General features: G+C 46.4%; 16 non-coding genes across 16 annotated transcripts; 5 read left to right on the forward strand and 11 right to left on the reverse strand.

Moving 5' to 3' along the window:
• Window positions 1-766: 766 nt before the first annotated feature.
• LOC143741757 (U4 spliceosomal RNA) lies at window positions 767-907 on the forward strand. The gene has a single exon (XR_013205221.1). It is a non-coding gene; the product is annotated as a U4 spliceosomal RNA (small nuclear RNA).
• Window positions 908-2,400: 1,493 nt separating this feature from the next.
• Window positions 2,401-2,482, reverse strand: trnas-gcu (transfer RNA serine (anticodon GCU)). The gene has a single exon. It is a non-coding gene; the product is annotated as a tRNA-Ser (tRNA).
• A 137-nt stretch (window positions 2,483-2,619) lies between these two features.
• trnas-gcu (transfer RNA serine (anticodon GCU)) lies at window positions 2,620-2,701 on the reverse strand. Its single transcript has one exon. It is a non-coding gene; the product is annotated as a tRNA-Ser (tRNA).
• Window positions 2,702-3,892: 1,191 nt separating this feature from the next.
• Window positions 3,893-4,033, forward strand: LOC143741947 (U4 spliceosomal RNA). The gene has a single exon (XR_013205292.1). It is a non-coding gene; the product is annotated as a U4 spliceosomal RNA (small nuclear RNA).
• A 1,493-nt stretch (window positions 4,034-5,526) lies between these two features.
• Window positions 5,527-5,608, reverse strand: trnas-gcu (transfer RNA serine (anticodon GCU)). Its single transcript has one exon. It is a non-coding gene; the product is annotated as a tRNA-Ser (tRNA).
• Window positions 5,609-6,567: 959 nt separating this feature from the next.
• On the forward strand, window positions 6,568-6,708 carry LOC143741759 (U4 spliceosomal RNA). Its single transcript, XR_013205222.1, has one exon. It is a non-coding gene; the product is annotated as a U4 spliceosomal RNA (small nuclear RNA).
• Window positions 6,709-8,201: 1,493 nt separating this feature from the next.
• trnas-gcu (transfer RNA serine (anticodon GCU)) lies at window positions 8,202-8,283 on the reverse strand. Its single transcript has one exon. It is a non-coding gene; the product is annotated as a tRNA-Ser (tRNA).
• Window positions 8,284-9,260: 977 nt separating this feature from the next.
• trnas-gcu (transfer RNA serine (anticodon GCU)) lies at window positions 9,261-9,342 on the reverse strand. Its single transcript has one exon. It is a non-coding gene; the product is annotated as a tRNA-Ser (tRNA).
• A 137-nt stretch (window positions 9,343-9,479) lies between these two features.
• On the reverse strand, window positions 9,480-9,561 carry trnas-gcu (transfer RNA serine (anticodon GCU)). The gene has a single exon. It is a non-coding gene; the product is annotated as a tRNA-Ser (tRNA).
• A 970-nt stretch (window positions 9,562-10,531) lies between these two features.
• Window positions 10,532-10,613, reverse strand: trnas-gcu (transfer RNA serine (anticodon GCU)). Its single transcript has one exon. It is a non-coding gene; the product is annotated as a tRNA-Ser (tRNA).
• A 966-nt stretch (window positions 10,614-11,579) lies between these two features.
• On the forward strand, window positions 11,580-11,720 carry LOC143742027 (U4 spliceosomal RNA). The gene has a single exon (XR_013205325.1). It is a non-coding gene; the product is annotated as a U4 spliceosomal RNA (small nuclear RNA).
• A 4,283-nt stretch (window positions 11,721-16,003) lies between these two features.
• On the reverse strand, window positions 16,004-16,085 carry trnas-gcu (transfer RNA serine (anticodon GCU)). Its single transcript has one exon. It is a non-coding gene; the product is annotated as a tRNA-Ser (tRNA).
• An 823-nt stretch (window positions 16,086-16,908) lies between these two features.
• trnas-gcu (transfer RNA serine (anticodon GCU)) lies at window positions 16,909-16,990 on the reverse strand. The gene has a single exon. It is a non-coding gene; the product is annotated as a tRNA-Ser (tRNA).
• A 137-nt stretch (window positions 16,991-17,127) lies between these two features.
• Window positions 17,128-17,209, reverse strand: trnas-gcu (transfer RNA serine (anticodon GCU)). The gene has a single exon. It is a non-coding gene; the product is annotated as a tRNA-Ser (tRNA).
• Window positions 17,210-18,179: 970 nt separating this feature from the next.
• trnas-gcu (transfer RNA serine (anticodon GCU)) lies at window positions 18,180-18,261 on the reverse strand. The gene has a single exon. It is a non-coding gene; the product is annotated as a tRNA-Ser (tRNA).
• A 966-nt stretch (window positions 18,262-19,227) lies between these two features.
• On the forward strand, window positions 19,228-19,367 carry LOC143742123 (U4 spliceosomal RNA). The gene has a single exon (XR_013205358.1). It is a non-coding gene; the product is annotated as a U4 spliceosomal RNA (small nuclear RNA).
• Window positions 19,368-19,816: the final 449 nt, after the last annotated feature.

Raw genomic sequence — 19,816 nt, forward strand, 5'->3', positions numbered from 1 at the left:
TCGCTTTAACCAGTCGGCCACCTCGTCACTCGCCAGCACGACTGCCCGAAGCTGGGCTGTGGTGTGTTTCTGCAGCTATTTTAATGGTGATGTCGTTAAAGTTGGCAGCAATGTACTTTGAACGGCTTTTCCATGCGACATGGCTCTCTCGAAACACTAAAGACAACAAACGAAGACGATGGGATTCGACACAGGCATAAAGAGTGGATTAGCAGTCCATCGCCTTAACCATTCGGCCACCTTGTCACTCACCTGCACGTCTTTAGGAGGAAGGTTGGGAAACTCACAACTGTGTTGATAGAGGGAGATGTGCTTATGTTTCTTTTGTGTGCTGCTTCTGCTTTGTTGGTAAGAACCTAGAGAGAACGCCTGGGTCAAGAAAATGGCAGCATAGCTTACATTGGACCTCTCTCAGAATATGTTTGCAGTGTCCTTGCAATCTTCATTATCCTACCCAAACTGGTAGGGGGCTCATCGAATCGATCCAAAACTCAAACATGTTCTTGGAGATTGAGGCTTATAACTCTGCCCCTTTGTTACCAGGATACTCATAAGTATATCCCATAAAAAATACCGCACATTTTGTTCTTTGAGCTAAGAGAGAACAATTAATAAACCTCTATGTGCATTTCACTCACCTGTTTCATAGACACACCATGCAGCCGGCCGTTCCAAAAGGCTGATTACATGGCAGTTTAAAACGTGATACCACCCTGTCGTTCCATGTCCAGATAAAAACACAGGAGACGTCGCTACCTTGTCTGGCATTCTTTCGCAGAGGCAATATCATAGTCTATGAGGCTCATCCGAGACGTGATCTTTGCTGGTTGAAAACTTTACCCAATACCCCGCTGGGATGACTTGAAATACAGTCAGCCCTGGCAATTTTTGACAGTTTCTTGAGAGGCTTCATGACTTGTTGTAAAAGGGAATTTTACTTTTGCTTTTTTTACATTCTGTTTTCGCTGTGGTGTTGAAAGCATAAGCTTGAAGGTGGCTTGTTTAGCCAGGATTTGGACCTCCCTTGAACGTGTTTTTGTATTTAAAATGATTATATCCATTAACCAGGGGGCTCTCATAACCGAAATACAGCTATAATTAAAAGCTTGCCATGAGCTGCACCCCTGCGGTTGACCTGTCCTTTAGACTCCCTGTGAAACTAAACACCAAAGATGGGACTCAAACCCATGCGCACAGACCACAAAGGATTAGCAGTCCATCGCCTTAACCACGCAGCAACTCGCCTGCACGTAGAGTTTTTCTGCATCTATCTTTAGTATGATGACGTTATAGTTGGAAGCAAAAAGCTTTGCCAGGCACACTTGGCTTTCTTGAACACTAAAGACAACAAACGATGAGGATGGGATTCGAACCCACGAGTGCAGAACACAATGGATTAGCAGTGCATCGCCTTAACGACTCGGCCACCTCGTCACTCACCTGCTCATCTGCCCGAAGCTGGGCCGTGGTGTGTTTCTGCAGCTATTTTAAGGATGATGTCGTTAAAGTCGGCAGCAATGTCATTTGAACGGCTTTTCCATGCGAACTTGGCTCTCTCGAAACACTAAAGACATCAAACGTCGTGGATGGGATTCGAACCCACGCGTGCAGAGCACAATGGATTAGCAGTACATCACCTTAATCACTCGCCTGCACAACTGCCCGAAGCTGGTGTGTTTCTGCAGCTATTTTAATGATGATGTCGTTAAAGTCGGCAGCAACGTACTTTGAACGGCTTTTCCATGCGCACTTGGCTCTCTCGAAACACTAAAGACAACAAACGCCTATGATGGGATTCGAACAAACGCATGAAGAGCACAATGAATCAGCAGTCCATCACCTTAACCATTCGGCCACCTCGTCACTCACCTACACGTCTTTAGGAGGAAGGTTGGGAAACTCACAACTGTGTTGATAGAGGGAGATGTGCATATGTTTCTTTTGTGTGCTGCTTCTGCTTTGTTGGTAAGAACCTAGAGAGAACGCCTGGGTCAAGAAAATGGCAGCATAGCTTACATTGGACCTCTCTCAGAATATGTTTGCAGTGTCCTTGCACTCTTCATTATCCTACCCAAACTGGTAGGGGGCTCATCGAATCGATCCCAAACTCAAACATGTTCTTGGAGATTGAGGGTTATAACTCTGGCCCTTTGTAACCAGGATAGCCATAAGTATCTCCCATCAAAAATACCGCACATTTTGTTCTTTGAGCTAAGAGAGAACAATTAATAAACCTCTATGTGCATTTCACTCACCTGTTTCATAGACACACCATGCAGCCGGCCGTTCCAAAAGGCTGATTACATGGCAGTTTAAAACGTGATACCACCCTGTCGTTCCATGTCCAGATAAAACCACAGGAGACGTCGCTACCTTGTCTGGATTCTTTCGTCTGGCGAACGACGAGGATGGGATTCGAACCCACGCGTGCAGAGCACAATGGATTAGCAGTCCATCGCCTTAACCACTCGGCCACCTCGTCACTCGCCTGCACAACTGCCCGAAGCTGGTGTGTTTCTGCAGCTATTTTAATGATGATGTCGTTAAAGTCGGCAGCAATGTCCTTTGAACGGCTTTTCCATGCGCACTTGGCTCTCTCGAAACACTAAAGACAACAAACGACGAGGATGGGATTCGAACCCACGCGTGCAGAGCACAATGGATTAGCAGTCCATCGCCTTAACCACTCGGCCACCTCGTCACTCACCTGCTCATCTGCCCGAAGCTGGGCTCTGGTGTGTTTCTGCAGCTATTTTAAGGATGATGTCGTTAAAGTCGGCAGCAATGTCATTTGAACGGCTTTTCCATGCGCACTTGGCTCTCTCGAAACACTAGAGACATCAAACGACATGGATGGGATTCGAACAAACACGTGCAGAGCAGAATGGATTAGCAGTCCATCGCGTTAACCACTCGGCCACCTCGTCACTCACCTGCTCATCTGGCCGAAGCTGGGCTGTGGTGTGTTTCTGCAGCTATTTTAAGGATGATGTCGTTAAAGTCGGCAGCAATGTCATTTGAACGGCTTTTCCATGCGCACTTGGCTCTCTCGAAACACTAAAGACATCAAACGACGAGGATGGGATTCGAACCCACACATAAAGAGCACAATGGATTAGCAGTCCATCGCTTTAACCAGTCGGCCACCTCGTCACTCGCCAGCACGACTGCCCGAAGCTGGGCTGTGGTGTGTTTCTGCAGCTATTTTAATGGTGATGTCGTTAAAGTTGGCAGCAATGTACTTTGAACGGCTTTTCCATGCGACATGGCTCTCTCGAAACACTAAAGACAACAAACGAAGACGATGGGATTCGACACAGGCATAAAGAGTGGATTAGCAGTCCATCGCCTTAACCATTCGGCCACCTTGTCACTCACCTGCACGTCTTTAGGAGGAAGGTTGGGAAACTCACAACTGTGTTGATAGAGGGAGATGTGCTTATGTTTCTTTTGTGTGCTGCTTCTGCTTTGTTGGTAAGAACCTAGAGAGAACGCCTGGGTCAAGAAAATGGCAGCATAGCTTACATTGGACCTCTCTCAGAATATGTTTGCAGTGTCCTTGCAATCTTCATTATCCTACCCAAACTGGTAGGGGGCTCATCGAATCGATCCAAAACTCAAACATGTTCTTGGAGATTGAGGCTTATAACTCTGCCCCTTTGTTACCAGGATACTCATAAGTATATCCCATAAAAAATACCGCACATTTTGTTCTTTGAGCTAAGAGAGAACAATTAATAAACCTCTATGTGCATTTCACTCACCTGTTTCATAGACACACCATGCAGCCGGCCGTTCCAAAAGGCTGATTACATGGCAGTTTAAAACGTGATACCACCCTGTCGTTCCATGTCCAGATAAAAACACAGGAGACGTCGCTACCTTGTCTGGCATTCTTTCGCAGAGGCAATATCATAGTCTATGAGGCTCATCCGAGACGTGATCTTTGCTGGTTGAAAACTTTACCCAATACCCCGCTGGGATGACTTGAAATACAGTCAGCCCTGGCAATTTTTGACAGTTCCTTGAGAGGCTTCATGACTTGTTGTAAAAGGGAATTTTACTTTTGCTTTTTTTACATTCTGTTTTCGCTGTGGTGTTGAAAGCATAAGCTTGAAGGTGGCTTGTTTAGCCAGGATTTGGACCTCCCTTGAACGTGTTTTTGTATTTAAAATGATTATATCCATTAACCAGGGGGCTCTCATAACCGAAATACAGCTATAATTAAAAGCTTGCCATGAGCTGCACCCCTGCGGTTGACCTGTCCTTTAGACTCCCTGTGAAACTAAACACCAAAGATGGGACTCAAACCCATGCGCACAGACCACAAAGGATTAGCAGTCCATCGCCTTAACCACGCAGCAACTCGCCTGCACGTAGAGTTTTTCTGCATCTATCTTTAGTATGATGACGTTATAGTTGGAAGCAAAAAGCTTTGCCAGGCACACTTGGCTTTCTTGAACACTAAAGACAACAAACGACGAGGATGGGATTCGAACCCACGAGTGCAGAACACAATGGATTAGCAGTGCATCGCCTTAACGACTCGGCCACCTCGTCACTCACCTGCTCATCTGCCCGAAGCTGGGCCGTGGTGTGTTTCTGCAGCTATTTTAAGGATGATGTCGTTAAAGTCGGCAGCAATGTCATTTGAACTGCTTTTCCATGCGAACTTGGCTCTCTCGAAACACTAAAGACATCAAACGTCGTGGATGGGATTCGAACCCACGCGTGCAGAGCACAATGGATTAGCAGTACATCACCTTAATCACTCGCCTGCACAACTGCCCGAAGCTGGTGTGTTTCTGCAGCTATTTTAATGATGATGTCGTTAAAGTCGGCAGCAACGTACTTTGAACGGCTTTTCCATGCGCACTTGGCTCTCTCGAAACACTAAAGACAACAAACGCCTATGATGGGATTCGAACAAACGCATGAAGAGCACAATGAATCAGCAGTCCATCACCTTAACCATTCGGCCACCTCGTCACTCACCTACACGTCTTTAGGAGGAAGGTTGGGAAACTCACAACTGTGTTGATAGAGGGAGATGTGCATATGTTTCTTTTGTGTGCTGCTTCTGCTTTGTTGGTAAGAACCTAGAGAGAACGCCTGGGTCAAGAAAATGGCAGCATAGCTTACATTGGACCTCTCTCAGAATATGTTTGCAGTGTCCTTGCACTCTTCATTATCCTACCCAAACTGGTAGGGGGCTCATCGAATCGATCCCAAACTCAAACATGTTCTTGGAGATTGAGGGTTATAACTCTGGCCCTTTGTAACCAGGATAGCCATAAGTATCTCCCATCAAAAATACCGCACATTTTGTTCTTTGAGCTAAGAGAGAACAATTAATAAACCTCTATGTGCATTTCACTCACCTGTTTCATAGACACACCATGCAGCCGGCCGTTCCAAAAGGCTGATTACATGGCAGTTTAAAACGTGATACCACCCTGTCGTTCCATGTCCAGATAAAACCACAGGAGACGTCGCTACCTTGTCTGGATTCTTTCGTCTGGCGAACGACGAGGATGGGATTCGAACCCACGCGTGCAGAGCACAATGGATTAGCAGTCCATCGCCTTAACCACTTGGCCACCTCGTCACTCGCCTGCACAACTGCCCGAAGCTGGTGTGTTTCTGCAGCTATTTTAATGATGATGTCGTTAAAGTCGGCAGCAATGTCATTTGAACGGCTTTTCCATGCGCACTTGGCTCTCTCGAAACACTAAAGACAACAAACGACGAGGATGGGATTCGAACCCACGCGTGCAGAGCACAATGGATTAGCAGTCCATCGCTTTAACCAGTCGGCCACCTCGTCACTCGCCAGCACGACTGCCCGAAGCTGGGCTGTGGTGTGTTTCTGCAGCTATTTTAATGGTGATGTCGTTAAAGTCGGCAGCAATGTACTTTGAACGGCTTTTCCATGCGACATGGCTCTCTCGAAACACTAAAGACAACAAACGAAGACGATGGGATTCGAACACACGCATAAAGAGTGGATTAGCAGTCCATCGCCTTAACCATTCGGCCACCTTGTCACTCACCTGCACGTCTTTAGGAGGAAGGTTGGGAAACTCACAACTGTGTTGATAGAGGGAGATGTGCTTATGTTTCTTTTGTGTGCTGCTTCTGCTTTGTTGGTAAGAACCTAGAGAGAACGCCTGGGTCAAGAAAATGGCAGCATAGCTTACATTGGACCTCTCTCAGAATATGTTTGCAGTGTCCTTGCACTCTTCATTATCCTACCCAAACTGGTAGGGGGCTCATCGAATCGATCCAAAACTCAAACATGTTCTTGGAGATTAAGGCTTATAACTCTGCCCCTTTGTTACCAGGATACTCATAAGTATATCCCATAAAAAATACCGCACATTTTGTTCTTTGAGCTAAGAGAGAACAATTAATAAACCTCTATGTGCATTTCACTCACCTGTTTCATAGACACACCATGCAGCCGGCCGTTCCAAAAGGCTGATTACATGGCAGTTTAAAACGTGATACCACCCTGTCGTTCCATGTCCAGATAAAAACACACGAGACGTCGCTACCTTGTCTGGCATTCTTTCGCAGAGGCAATATCATAGTCTATGAGGCTCATCCGAGACGTGATCTTTGCTGGTTGAAAACTTTACCCAATACCCCGCTGGGATGACTTGAAATACAGTCAGCCCTGGCAATTTTTGACAGTTTCTTGAGAGGCTTCATGACTTGTTGTAAAAGGGAATTTTACTTTTGCTTTTTTTACATTCTGTTTTCGCTGTGGTGTTGAAAGCATAAGCTTGAAGGTGGCTTGTTTAGCCAGGATTTGGACCTCCCTTGAACGTGTTTTTGTATTTAAAATGATTATATCCATTAACCAGGGGGCTCTCATAACCGAAATACAGCTATAATTAAAAGCTTGCCATGAGCTGCACCCCTGCGGTTGACCTGTCCTTTAGACTCCCTGTGAAACTAAACACCAAAGATGGGACTCAAACCCATGCGCACAGACCACAAAGGATTAGCAGTCCATCGCCTTAACCACGCAGCAACTCGCCTGCACGTAGAGTTTTTCTGCATCTATCTTTAGTATGATGACGTTATAGTTGGAAGCAAAAAGCTTTGCCAGGCACACTTGGCTTTCTTGAACACTAAAGACAACAAACGACGAGGATGGGATTCGAACCCACGAGTGCAGAACACAATGGATTAGCAGTGCATCGCCTTAACGACTCGGCCACCTCGTCACTCACCTGCTCATCTGCCCGAAGCTGGGCCGTGGTGTGTTTCTGCAGCTATTTTAAGGATGATGTCGTTAAAGTCGGCAGCAATGTCATTTGAACTGCTTTTCCATGCGAACTTGGCTCTCTCGAAACACTAAAGACATCAAACGTCGTGGATGGGATTCGAACCCACGCGTGCAGAGCACAATGGATTAGCAGTACATCACCTTAATCACTCGCCTGCACAACTGCCCGAAGCTGGTGTGTTTCTGCAGCTATTTTAATGATGATGTCGTTAAAGTCGGCAGCAACGTACTTTGAACGGCTTTTCCATGCGCACTTGGCTCTCTCGAAACACTAAAGACAACAAACGCCTATGATGGGATTCGAACAAACGCATGAAGAGCACAATGAATCAGCAGTCCATCACCTTAACCATTCGGCCACCTCGTCACTCACCTACACGTCTTTAGGAGGAAGGTTGGGAAACTCACAACTGTGTTGATAGAGGGAGATGTGCATATGTTTCTTTTGTGTGCTGCTTCTGCTTTGTTGGTAAGAACCTAGAGAGAACGCCTGGGTCAAGAAAATGGCAGCATAGCTTACATTGGACCTCTCTCAGAATATGTTTGCAGTGTCCTTGCACTCTTCATTATCCTACCCAAACTGGTAGGGGGCTCATCGAATCGATCCCAAACTCAAACATGTTCTTGGAGATTGAGGGTTATAACTCTGGCCCTTTGTAACCAGGATAGCCATAAGTATCTCCCATCAAAAATACCGCACATTTTGTTCTTTGAGCTAAGAGAGAACAATTAATAAACCTCTATGTGCATTTCACTCACCTGTTTCATAGACACACCATGCAGCCGGCCGTTCCAAAAGGCTGATTACATGGCAGTTTAAAACGTGATACCACCCTGTCGTTCCATGTCCAGATAAAACCACAGGAGACGTCGCTACCTTGTCTGGATTCTTTCGTCTGGCGAACGACGAGGATGGGATTCGAACCCACGCGTGCAGAGCACAATGGATTAGCAGTCCATCGCCTTAACCACTCGGCCACCTCGTCACTCGCCTGCACAACTGCCCGAAGCTGGTGTGTTTCTGCAGCTATTTTAATGATGATGTCGTTAAAGTCGGCAGCAATGTCATTTGAACGGCTTTTCCATGCGCACTTGGCTCTCTCGAAACACTAAAGACAACAAACGACGAGGATGGGATTCGAACCCACGCGTGCAGAGCACAATGGATTAGCAGTCCATCGCTTTAACCAGTCGGCCACCTCGTCACTCGCCAGCACGACTGCCCGAAGCTGGGCTGTGGTGTGTTTCTGCAGCTATTTTAATGGTGATGTCGTTAAAGTCGGCAGCAATGTACTTTGAACGGCTTTTCCATGCGACATGGCTCTCTCGAAACACTAAAGACAACAAACGAAGACGATGGGATTCGAACACACGCATAAAGAGTGGATTAGCAGTCCATCGCCTTAACCATTCGGCCACCTTGTCACTCACCTGCACGTCTTTAGGAGGAAGGTTGGGAAACTCACAACTGTGTTGATAGAGGGAGATGTGCTTATGTTTCTTTTGTGTGCTGCTTCTGCTTTGTTGGTAAGAACCTAGAGAGAACGCCTGGGTCAAGAAAATGGCAGCATAGCTTACATTGGACCTCTCTCAGAATATGTTTGCAGTGTCCTTGCACTCTTCATTATCCTACCCAAACTGGTAGGGGGCTCATCGAATCGATCCAAAACTCAAACATGTTCTTGGAGATTAAGGCTTATAACTCTGCCCCTTTGTTACCAGGATACTCATAAGTATATCCCATAAAAAATACCGCACATTTTGTTCTTTGAGCTAAGAGAGAACAATTAATAAACCTCTATGTGCATTTCACTCACCTGTTTCATAGACACACCATGCAGCCGGCCGTTCCAAAAGGCTGATTACATGGCAGTTTAAAACGTGATACCACCCTGTCGTTCCATGTCCAGATAAAAGCACAGGAGACGTCGCTACCCTGTCTGGCTTTCTTTCGTCTGGCGAACGACGAGGATGGGATTCGAACCCACGCGTGCAGAGCACAATGGATTAGCAGTCCATCGCTTTAACCACTCTGCCACCTCGTCACTCGCCTGCACAACTGCCCGAAGCTGGTTTGTTTCTGCAGCTATTTTAATGATGATGTCGTTAAAGTCGGCAGCAATGTCCTTTGAACGGCTTTTCCATGCGCACTTGGCTCTCTCAAAACACTAAAGACAACAAACGACGAGGATGGGATTCGAACCCACGCGTGCAGAGCACAATGGATTAGCAGTCCATCGCCTTAACCACTCGGCCACCTCGTCACTACGCCTGCACATCTGCCCGAAGCTGGGGTGTGGTGTGTTTCTGCAGCTATTTTAAGGATGATGTCGTTAAAGTCGGCAGCAATGTCATTTGAACGGCTTTTCCATGCGCACTTGGCTCTCTCGAAACACTAGAGACATCAAACGACGAGGATGGGATTCGAACCCACACATAAAGAGCACAATGGATTAGCAGTCCATCGCTTTAACCAGTCGGCCACCTCGTCACTCGCCAGCACGACTGTCCGAAGCTGGGCTGTGGTGTGTTTCTGCAGCTATTTTAATGGTGATGTCGTTAAAGTCGGCAGCAATGTACTTTGAACGGCTTTTCCATGCGACATGGCTCTCTCGAAACACTAAAGACAACAAACGAAGACGATGGGATTCGAACACACGCATAAAGAGTGGATTAGCAGTCCATCGCCTTAACCATTCGGCCACTTTGTCACTCACCTGCACGTCTTTAGGAGGAAGGTTGGGAAACTCACAACTGTGTTGATAGAGGGAGATGTGCTTATGTTTCTTTTGTGTGCTGCTTCTGCTTTGTTGGTAAGAACCTAGAGAGAACGCCTGGGTCAAGAAAATGGCAGCATAGCTTACATTGGACCTCTCTCATAATATGTTTGCAGTGTCCTTGCAATCTTCATTATCCTACCCAAACTGGTAGGGGGCTCATCGAATCGATCCAAAACTCAAACATGTTCTTGGAGATTGAGGCTTATAACTCTGCCCCTTTGTTACCAGGATACTCATAAGTATATCCCATAAAAAATACCGCACATTTTGTTCTTTGAGCTAAGAGAGAACAATTAATAAACCTCTATGTGCATTTCACTCACCTGTTTCATAGACACACCATGCAGCCGGCCGTTCCAAAAGGCTGATTACATGGCAGTTTAAAACGTGATACCACCCTGTCGTTCCATGTCCAGATAAAAGCACAGGAGACGTCGCTACCTTGTCTGGCGAACGACGAGGATGGGATTCGAACCCACGCGTGCAGAGCACAATGGATTAGCAGTCCATCGCCTTAACCACTCGGCCACCTCGTCACTACGCCTGCACATCTGCCCGAAGCTGTGGTGTGGTGTGTTTCTGCAGCTATTTTAAGGATGATGTCGTTAAAGTCGGCAGCAATGTCATTTGAACGGCTTTTCCATGCGCACTTGGCTCTCTCGAAACACTAGAGACATCAAACGACGAGGATGGGATTCGAACCCACACATAAAGAGCACAATGGATTAGCAGTCCATCGCTTTAACCAGTCGGCCACCTCGTCACTCGCCAGCACGACTGTCCGAAGCTGGGCTGTGGTGTGTTTCTGCAGCTATTTTAATGGTGATGTCGTTAAAGTTGGCAGCAATGTACTTTGAACGGCTTTTCCATGCGACATGGCTCTCTCGAAACACTAAAGACAACAAACGAAGACGATGGGATTCGACACAGGCATAAAGAGTGGATTAGCAGTCCATCGCCTTAACCATTCGGCCACCTTGTCACTCACCTGCACGTCTTTAGGAGGAAGGTTGGGAAACTCACAACTGTGTTGATAGAGGGAGATGTGCTTATGTTTCTTTTGTGTGCTGCTTCTGCTTTGTTGGTAAGAACCTAGAGAGAACGCCTGGGTCAAGAAAATGGCAGCATAGCTTACATTGGACCTCTCTCAGAATATGTTTGCAGTGTCCTTGCAATCTTCATTATCCTACCCAAACTGGTAGGGGGCTCATCGAATCGATCCAAAACTCAAACATGTTCTTGGAGATTGAGGCTTATAACTCTGCCCCTTTGTTACCAGGATACTCATAAGTATATCCCATAAAAAATACCGCACATTTTGTTCTTTGAGCTAAGAGAGAACAATTACTAAACCTCTATGTGCATTTCACTCACCTGTTTCATAGACACACCATGCAGCCGGCCGTTCCAAAAGGCTGATTACATGGCAGTTTAAAACGTGATACCACCCTGTCGTTCCATGTCCAGATAAAAACACAGGAGACGTCGCTACCTTGTCTGGCATTCTTTCGCAGAGGCAATATCATAGCCTATGAGGCTCATCTGAGACGTGATCTATGCTGGTTGAAAACTTTACCCAATACCCCGCTGGGATGACTTGAAATACAGTCAGCCCTGGCAATTTTTGACAGTCTCTTGAGAGGCTTCATGACTTGTTGTAAAAGGGAATTTTACTTTTGCTTTTTTTACATTCTGTTTTCGCTGTGGTGTTGAAAGCATAAGCTTGAAGGTGGCTGGTTTAGCCAGGATTTGGACCTCCCTTGAACGTGTTTTTGTATTTAAAATGATTATATCCATTAACCAGGGGGCTCTCATAACCGAAATACAGCTATAATTAAAAGCTTGCCATGAGCTGCACCCCTGCGGATGACCTGTCCTTTAGACTCCCTGTGAAACTAAACACCAAAGATGGGACTCAAACCCATGCGCACAGAGCACAAAGGATTAGCAGTCCATCGCCTTAACCACGCAGCAACTCGCCTGCACGTAGAGTTTTTCTGCATCTATCTTTAGTATGATGACGTTATAGTTGGAAGCAAAAAGCTTTGCCAGGCACACTTGGCTTTCTTGAACACTAAAGACAACAAACGACGAGGATGGGATTCGAACCCACGAGTGCAGAACACAATGGATTAGCAGTGCATCGCCTTAACGACTCGGCCACCTCGTCACTCACCTGCTCATCTGCCCGAAGCTGGGCCGTGGTGTGTTTCTGCAGCTATTTTAAGGATGATGTCGTTAAAGTCGGCAGCAATGTCATTTGAACTGCTTTTCCATGCGAACTTGGCTCTCTCGAAACACTAAAGACATCAAACGTCGTGGATGGGATTCGAACCCACGCGTGCAGAGCACAATGGATTAGCAGTACATCACCTTAATCACTCGCCTGCACAACTGCCCGAAGCTGGTGTGTTTCTGCAGCTATTTTAATGATGATGTCGTTAAAGTCGGCAGCAACGTACTTTGAACGGCTTTTCCATGCGCACTTGGCTCTCTCGAAACACTAAAGACAACAAACGCCTATGATGGGATTCGAACAAACGCATGAAGAGCACAATGAATCAGCAGTCCATCACCTTAACCATTCGGCCACCTCGTCACTCACCTACACGTCTTTAGGAGGAAGGTTGGGAAACTCACAACTGTGTTGATAGAGGGAGATGTGCATATGTTTCTTTTGTGTGCTGCTTCTGCTTTGTTGGTAAGAACCTAGAGAGAACGCCTGGGTCAAGAAAATGGCAGCATAGCTTACATTGGACCTCTCTCAGAATATGTTTGCAGTGTCCTTGCACTCTTCATTATCCTACCCAAACTGGTAGGGGGCTCATCGAATCGATCCCAAACTCAAACATGTTCTTGGAGATTGAGGGTTATAACTCTGGCCCTTTGTAACCAGGATAGCCATAAGTATCTCCCATCAAAAATACCGCACATTTTGTTCTTTGAGCTAAGAGAGAACAATTAATAAACCTCTATGTGCATTTCACTCACCTGTTTCATAGACACACCATGCAGCCGGCCGTTCCAAAAGGCTGATTACATGGCAGTTTAAAACGTGATACCACCCTGTCGTTCCATGTCCAGATAAAACCACAGGAGACGTCGCTACCTTGTCTGGATTTCTTTCGTCTGGCGAACGACGAGGATGGGATTCGAACCCACGCGTGCAGATTACAATGGATTAGCAGTCCATCGCCTTAACCACTCGGCCACCTCGTCACTCGCCTGCACAACTGCCCGAAGCTGGTGTGTTTCTGCAGCTATTTTAATGATGATGTCGTTAAAGTCGGCAGCAATGTCATTTGAACGGCTTTTCCATGCGCACTTGGCTCTCTCGAAACACTAAAGACAACAAACGACGAGGATGGGATTCGAACCCACGCGTGCAGAGCACAATGGATTAGCAGTCCATCGCTTTAACCAGTCGGCCACCTCGTCACTCGCCAGCACGACTGCCCGAAGCTGGGCTGTGGTGTGTTTCTGCAGCTATTTTAATGGTGATGTCGTTAAAGTCGGCAGCAATGTACTTTGAACGGCTTTTCCATGCGACATGGCTCTCTCGAAACACTAAAGACAACAAACGAAGACGATGGGATTCGAACACGCGCATAAAGAGTGGATTAGCAGTCCATCGCCTTAACCATTCGGCCACCTTGTCACTCACCTGCACGTCTTTAGGAGGAAGGTTGGGAAACTCACAACTGTGTTGATAGAGGGAGATGTGCTTATGTTTCTTTTGTGTGCTGCTTCTGCTTTGTTGGTAAGAACCTAGAGAGAACGCCTGGGTCAAGAAAATGGCAGCATAGCTTACATTGGACCTCTCTCAGAATATGTTTGCAGTGTCCTTGCACTCTTCATTATCCTACCCAAACTGGTAGGGGGCTCATCGAATCGATCCAAAACTCAAACATGTTCTTGGAGATTAAGGCTTATAACTCTGCCCCTTTGTTACCAGGATACTCATAAGTATATCCCATAAAAAATACCGCACATTTTGTTCTTTGAGCTAAGAGAGAACAATTAATAAACCTCTATGTGCATTTCACTCACCTGTTTCATAGACACACCATGCAGCCGGCCGTTCCAAAAGGCTGATTACATGGCAGTTTAAAACGTGATACCACCCTGTCGTTCCATGTCCAGATAAAAGCACAGGAGACGTCGCTACCTTGTCTGGCTTTCTTTCGTCTGGCGAACGACGAGGATGGGATTCGAACCCACGCGTGCAGAGCACAATGTATTAGCAGTCCATCGCTTTAACCACTCTGCCACCTCGTCACTCGCCTGCACAACTGCCCGAAGCTGGTTTGTTTCTGCAGCTATTTTAATGATGATGTCGTTAAAGTCGGCAGCAATGTCCTTTGAACGGCTTTTCCATGCGCACTTGGCTCTCTCGAAACACTAAAGACAACAAACGACGAGGATGGGATTCGAACCCACGCTTTTCCATGCGACATGGCTCTCTCGAAACACTAAAGACAACAAACGAAGACGATGGGATTCGAACACACGCATAAAGAGTGGATTAGCAGTCCATCGCCTTAACCATTCGGCCACCTTGTCACTCACCTGCACGTCTTTAGGAGGAAGGTTGGGAAACTCACAAGTGTGTTGATAGAGGGAGATGTGCTTATGTTTCTTTTGTGTGCTGCTTCTGCTTTGTTGGTAAGAACCTAGAGAGAACGCCTGGGTCAAGAAAATGGCAGCATAGCTTACATTGGACCTCTCTCAGAATATGTTTGCAGTGTCCTTGCACTCTTCATTATCCTACCCAAACTGGTAGGGGGCTCATCGAATCGATCCAAAACTCAAACATGTTCTTGGAGATTAAGGCTTATAACTCTGCCCCTTTGTTACCAGGATACTCATAAGTATATCCCATAAAAAATACCGCACATTTTGTTCTTTGAGCTAAGAGAGAACAATTAATAAACCTCTATGTGCATTTCACTCACCTGTTTCATAGACACACCATGCAGCCGGCCGTTCCAAAAGGCTGATTACATGGCAGTTTAAAACGTGATACCACCCTGTCGTTCCATGTCCAGATAAAAGCACAGGAGACATCGCTACCTTGTCTGGCGAACGACGAGGATGGGATTCGAACCCACGCGTGCAGAGCACAATGGATTAGCAGTCCATCGCTTTAACCAGTCGGCCACCTCGTCACTCGCCAGCACGACTGCCCGAAGCTGGGCTGTGGTGTGTTTCTGCAGCTATTTTAATGGTGATGTCGTTAAAGTCGGCAGCAATGTACTTTGAACGGCTTTTCCATGCGACATGGCTCTCTCGAAACACTAAAGACAACAAACGAAGACGATGGGATTCGAACACACGCATAAAGAGTGGATTAGCAGTCCATCGCCTTAACCATTCGGCCACCTTGTCACTCACCTGCACGTCTTTAGGAGGAAGGTTGGGAAACTCACAACTGTGTTGATAGAGGGAGATGTGCTTATGTTTCTTTTGTGTGCTGCTTCTGCTTTGTTGGTAAGAACCTAGAGAGAACGCCTGGGTCAAGAAAATGGCAGCATAGCTTACATTGGACCTCTCTCAGAATATGTTTGCAGTGTCCTTGCACTCTTCATTATCCTACCCAAACTGGTAGGGGGCTCATCGAATCGATCCAAAACTCAAACATGTTCTTGGAGATTAAGGCTTATAACTCTGCCCCTTTGTTACCAGGATACTCATAAGTATACCCCATAAAAAATACTGCACATTTTGTTCTTTGAGCTAAGAGAGAACAATTAATAAACCTCTATGTGCATTTCACTCACCTGTTTCATAGACACACCATGCAGCCGGCCGTTCCAAAAGGCTGATTACATGGCAGTTTAAAACGTGATACCACCCTGTCGTTCCATGTCCAGATAAAAGCACAGGAGACGTCGCTACCTTGTCTGGCTTTCTTTCGTCTGGCGAACGACGAGGATGGGATTCGAACCCACGCGTGCAGAGCACAATGGATTAGCAGTCCATCGCTTTAACCACTCTGCCACCTCGTCACTCGCCTGCACAACTGCCCGAAGCTGGCTTGTTTCTGCAGCTATTTTAATGATGATGTCGTTAAAGTCGGCAGCAATGTCCTTTGAACGGCTTTTCCATGCGCACTTGGCTCTCTCGAAACACTAAAGACAACAAACGACGAGGATGGGATTCGAACCCACGCTTTTCCATGCGACATGGCTCTCTCGAAACACTAAAGACAACAAACGAAGACGATGGGATTCGAACACACGCATAAAGAGTGGATTAGCAGTCCATCGCCTTAACCATTCGGCCACCTTGTCACTCACCTGCACGTCTTTAGGAGGAAGGTTGGGAAACTCACAACTGTGTTGATAGAGGGAGATGTGCTTATGTTTCTTTTGTGTGCTGCTTCTGCTTTGTTGGTAAGAACCTAGAGAGAACGCCTGGGTCAAGAAAATGGCAGCATAGCTTACATTGTACCTCTCTCAGAATATGTTTGCAGTGTCCTTGCACTCTTCATTATCCTACCCAAACTGGTAGGGGGCTCATCGAATCGATCCAAAACTCAAACATGTTCTTGGAGATTAAGGCTTATAACTCTGCCCCTTTGTTACCAGGATACTCATAAGTATATCCCATAAAAAATACCGCACATTTTGTTCTTTGAGCTAAGAGAGAACAATTAATAAACCTCTATGTGCATTTCACTCACCTGTTTCATAGACACACCATGCAGCCGGCCGTTCCAAAAGGCTGATTACATGGCAGTTTAAAACGTGATACCACCCTGTCGTTCCATGTCCAGATAAAAGCACAGGAGACGTCGCTACCTTGTCTGGCTTTCTTTCGTCTGGCGAACGACGAGGATGGGATTCGAACCCACGCGTGCAGAGCACAATGGATTAGCAGTCCATCGCTTTAACCACTCTGCCACCTCGTCACTCGCCTGCACAACTGCCCGAAGCTGGTTTGTTTCTGCAGCTATTTTAATGATGATGTCGTTAAAGTCGGCAGCAATGTCCTTTGAACGGCTTTTCCATGCGCACTTGGCTCTCTCAAAACACTAAAGACAACAAACGACGAGGATGGGATTCGAACCCACGCGTGCAGAGCACAATGGATTAGCAGTCCATCGCCTTAACCACTCGGCCACCTCGTCACTACGCCTGCACATCTGCCCGAAGCTGGGGTGTGGTGTGTTTCTGCAGCTATTTTAAGGATGATGTCGTTAAAGTCGGCAGCAATGTCATTTGAACGGCTTTTCCATGCGCACTTGGCTCTCTCGAAACACTAGAGACATCAAACGACGAGGATGGGATTCGAACCCACACATAAAGAGCACAATGGATTAGCAGTCCATCGCTTTAACCAGTCGGCCACCTCGTCACTCGCCAGCACGACTGTCCGAAGCTGGGCTGTGGTGTGTTTCTGCAGCTATTTTAATGGTGATGTCGTTAAAGTCGGCAGCAATGTACTTTGAACGGCTTTTCCATGCGACATGGCTCTCTCGAAACACTAAAGACAACAAACGAAGACGATGGGATTCGAACACACGCATAAAGAGTGGATTAGCAGTCCATCGCCTTAACCATTCGGCCACCTTGTCACTCACCTGCACGTCTTTAGGAGGAAGGTTGGGAAACTCACAACTGTGTTGATAGAGGGAGATGTGCTTATGTTTCTTTTGTGTGCTGCTTCTGCTTTGTTGGTAAGAACCTAGAGAGAACGCCTGGGTCAAGAAAATGGCAGCATAGCTTACATTGGACCTCTCTCAGAATATGTTTGCAGTGTCCTTGCAATCTTCATTATCCTACCCAAACTGGTAGGGGGCTCATCGAATCGATCCAAAACTCAAACATGTTCTTGGAGATTGAGGCTTATAACTCTGCCTCTTTGTTACCAGGATACTCATAAGTATATCCCATAAAAAATACCGCACATTTTGTTCTTTGAGCTAAGAGAGAACAATTAATAAACCTCTATGTGCATTTCACTCACCTGTTTCATAGACACACCATGCAGCCGGCCGTTCCAAAAGGCTGATTACATGGCAGTTTAAAACGTGATACCACCCTGTCGTTCCATGTCCAGATAAAAGCACAGGAGACGTCGCTACCTTGTCTGGCGAACGACGAGGATGGGATTCGAACCCACGCGTGCAGAGCACAATGGATTAGCAGTCCATCGCCTTAACCACTCGGCCACCTCGTCACTACGCCTGCACATCTGCCCGAAGCTGGGGTGTGGTGTGTTTCTGCAGCTATTTTAAGGATGATGTCGTTAAAGTCGGCAGCAATGTCATTTGAACGGCTTTTCCATGCGCACTTGGCTCTCTCGAAACACTAGAGACATCAAACGACGAGGATGGGATTCGAACCCACACATAAAGAGCACAATGGATTAGCAGTCCATCGCTTTAACCAGTCGGCCACCTCGTCACTCGCCAGCACGACTGTCCGAAGCTGGGCTGTGGTGTGTTTCTGCAGCTATTTTAATGGTGATGTCGTTAAAGTTGGCAGCAATGTACTTTGAACGGCTTTTCCATGCGACATGGCTCTCTCGAAACACTAAAGACAACAAACGAAGACGATGGGATTCGACACAGGCATAAAGAGTGGATTAGCAGTCCATCGCCTTAACCATTCGGCCACCTTGTCACTCACCTGCACGTCTTTAGGAGGAAGGTTGGGAAACTCACAACTGTGTTGATAGAGGGAGATGTGCTTATGTTTCTTTTGTGTGCTGCTTCTGCTTTGTTGGTAAGAACCTAGAGAGAACGCCTGGGTCAAGAAAATGGCAGCATAGCTTACATTGGACCTCTCTCAGAATATGTTTGCAGTGTCCTTGCAATCTTCATTATCCTACCCAAACTGGTAGGGGGCTCATCGAATCGATCCAAAACTCAAACATGTTCTTGGAGATTGAGGCTTATAACTCTGCCCCTTTGTTACCAGGATACTCATAAGTATATCCCATAAAAAATACCGCACATTTTGTTCTTTGAGCTAAGAGAGAACAATTAATAAACCTCTATGTGCATTTCACTCACCTGTTTCATAGACACACCATGCAGCCGGCCGTTCCAAAAGGCTGATTACATGGCAGTTTAAAACGTGATACCACCCTGTCGTTCCATGTCCAGATAAAAACACAGGAGACGTCGCTACCTTGTCTGGCATTCTTTCGCAGAAGCAATATCATAGCCTATGAGGCTCATCCGAGACGTGATCTTTGCTGGTTGAAAACTTTAAGAATACCCCGCTGGGATGACTTGAAATACAGTCAGCCCTGGCAATTTTTGACAGTCTCTTGAGAGGCTTCATGACTTGTTGTAAAAGGGAATTTTACTTTTGCTTTTTTTACATTCTGTTTTCGCTGTGGTGTTGAAAGCATAAGCTTGAAGGTGGCTGGTTTAGCCAGGATTTGGACCTCCCTTGAACGTGTTTTTGTATTTAAAATGATTATATCCATTAACCAGGGGGCTCTCATAACCGAAATACAGCTATAATTAAAAGCTTGCCATGAGCTGCACCCCTGCGGTTGACCTGTCCTTTAGACTCCCTGTGAAACTAAACACCAAAGATGGGACTCAAACCCATGCGCACAGAGCACAAAGGATTAGCAGTCCATCGCCTTAACCACGCAGCAACTCGCCTGCACGTAGAGTTTTTCTGCATCTATCTTTAGTATGATGACGTTATAGTTGGAAGCAAAAAGCTTTGCCAGGCACACTTGGCTTTCTTGAACACTAAAGACAACAAACGAC

This window comes from Siphateles boraxobius, unplaced genomic scaffold, assembly GCF_051911475.1.
Source record: "Siphateles boraxobius isolate OS27281-9 unplaced genomic scaffold, OSU_SipBor_1 1, whole genome shotgun sequence".
Classification (NCBI taxonomy): Eukaryota; Metazoa; Chordata; class Actinopteri; order Cypriniformes; family Leuciscidae; genus Siphateles; species Siphateles boraxobius.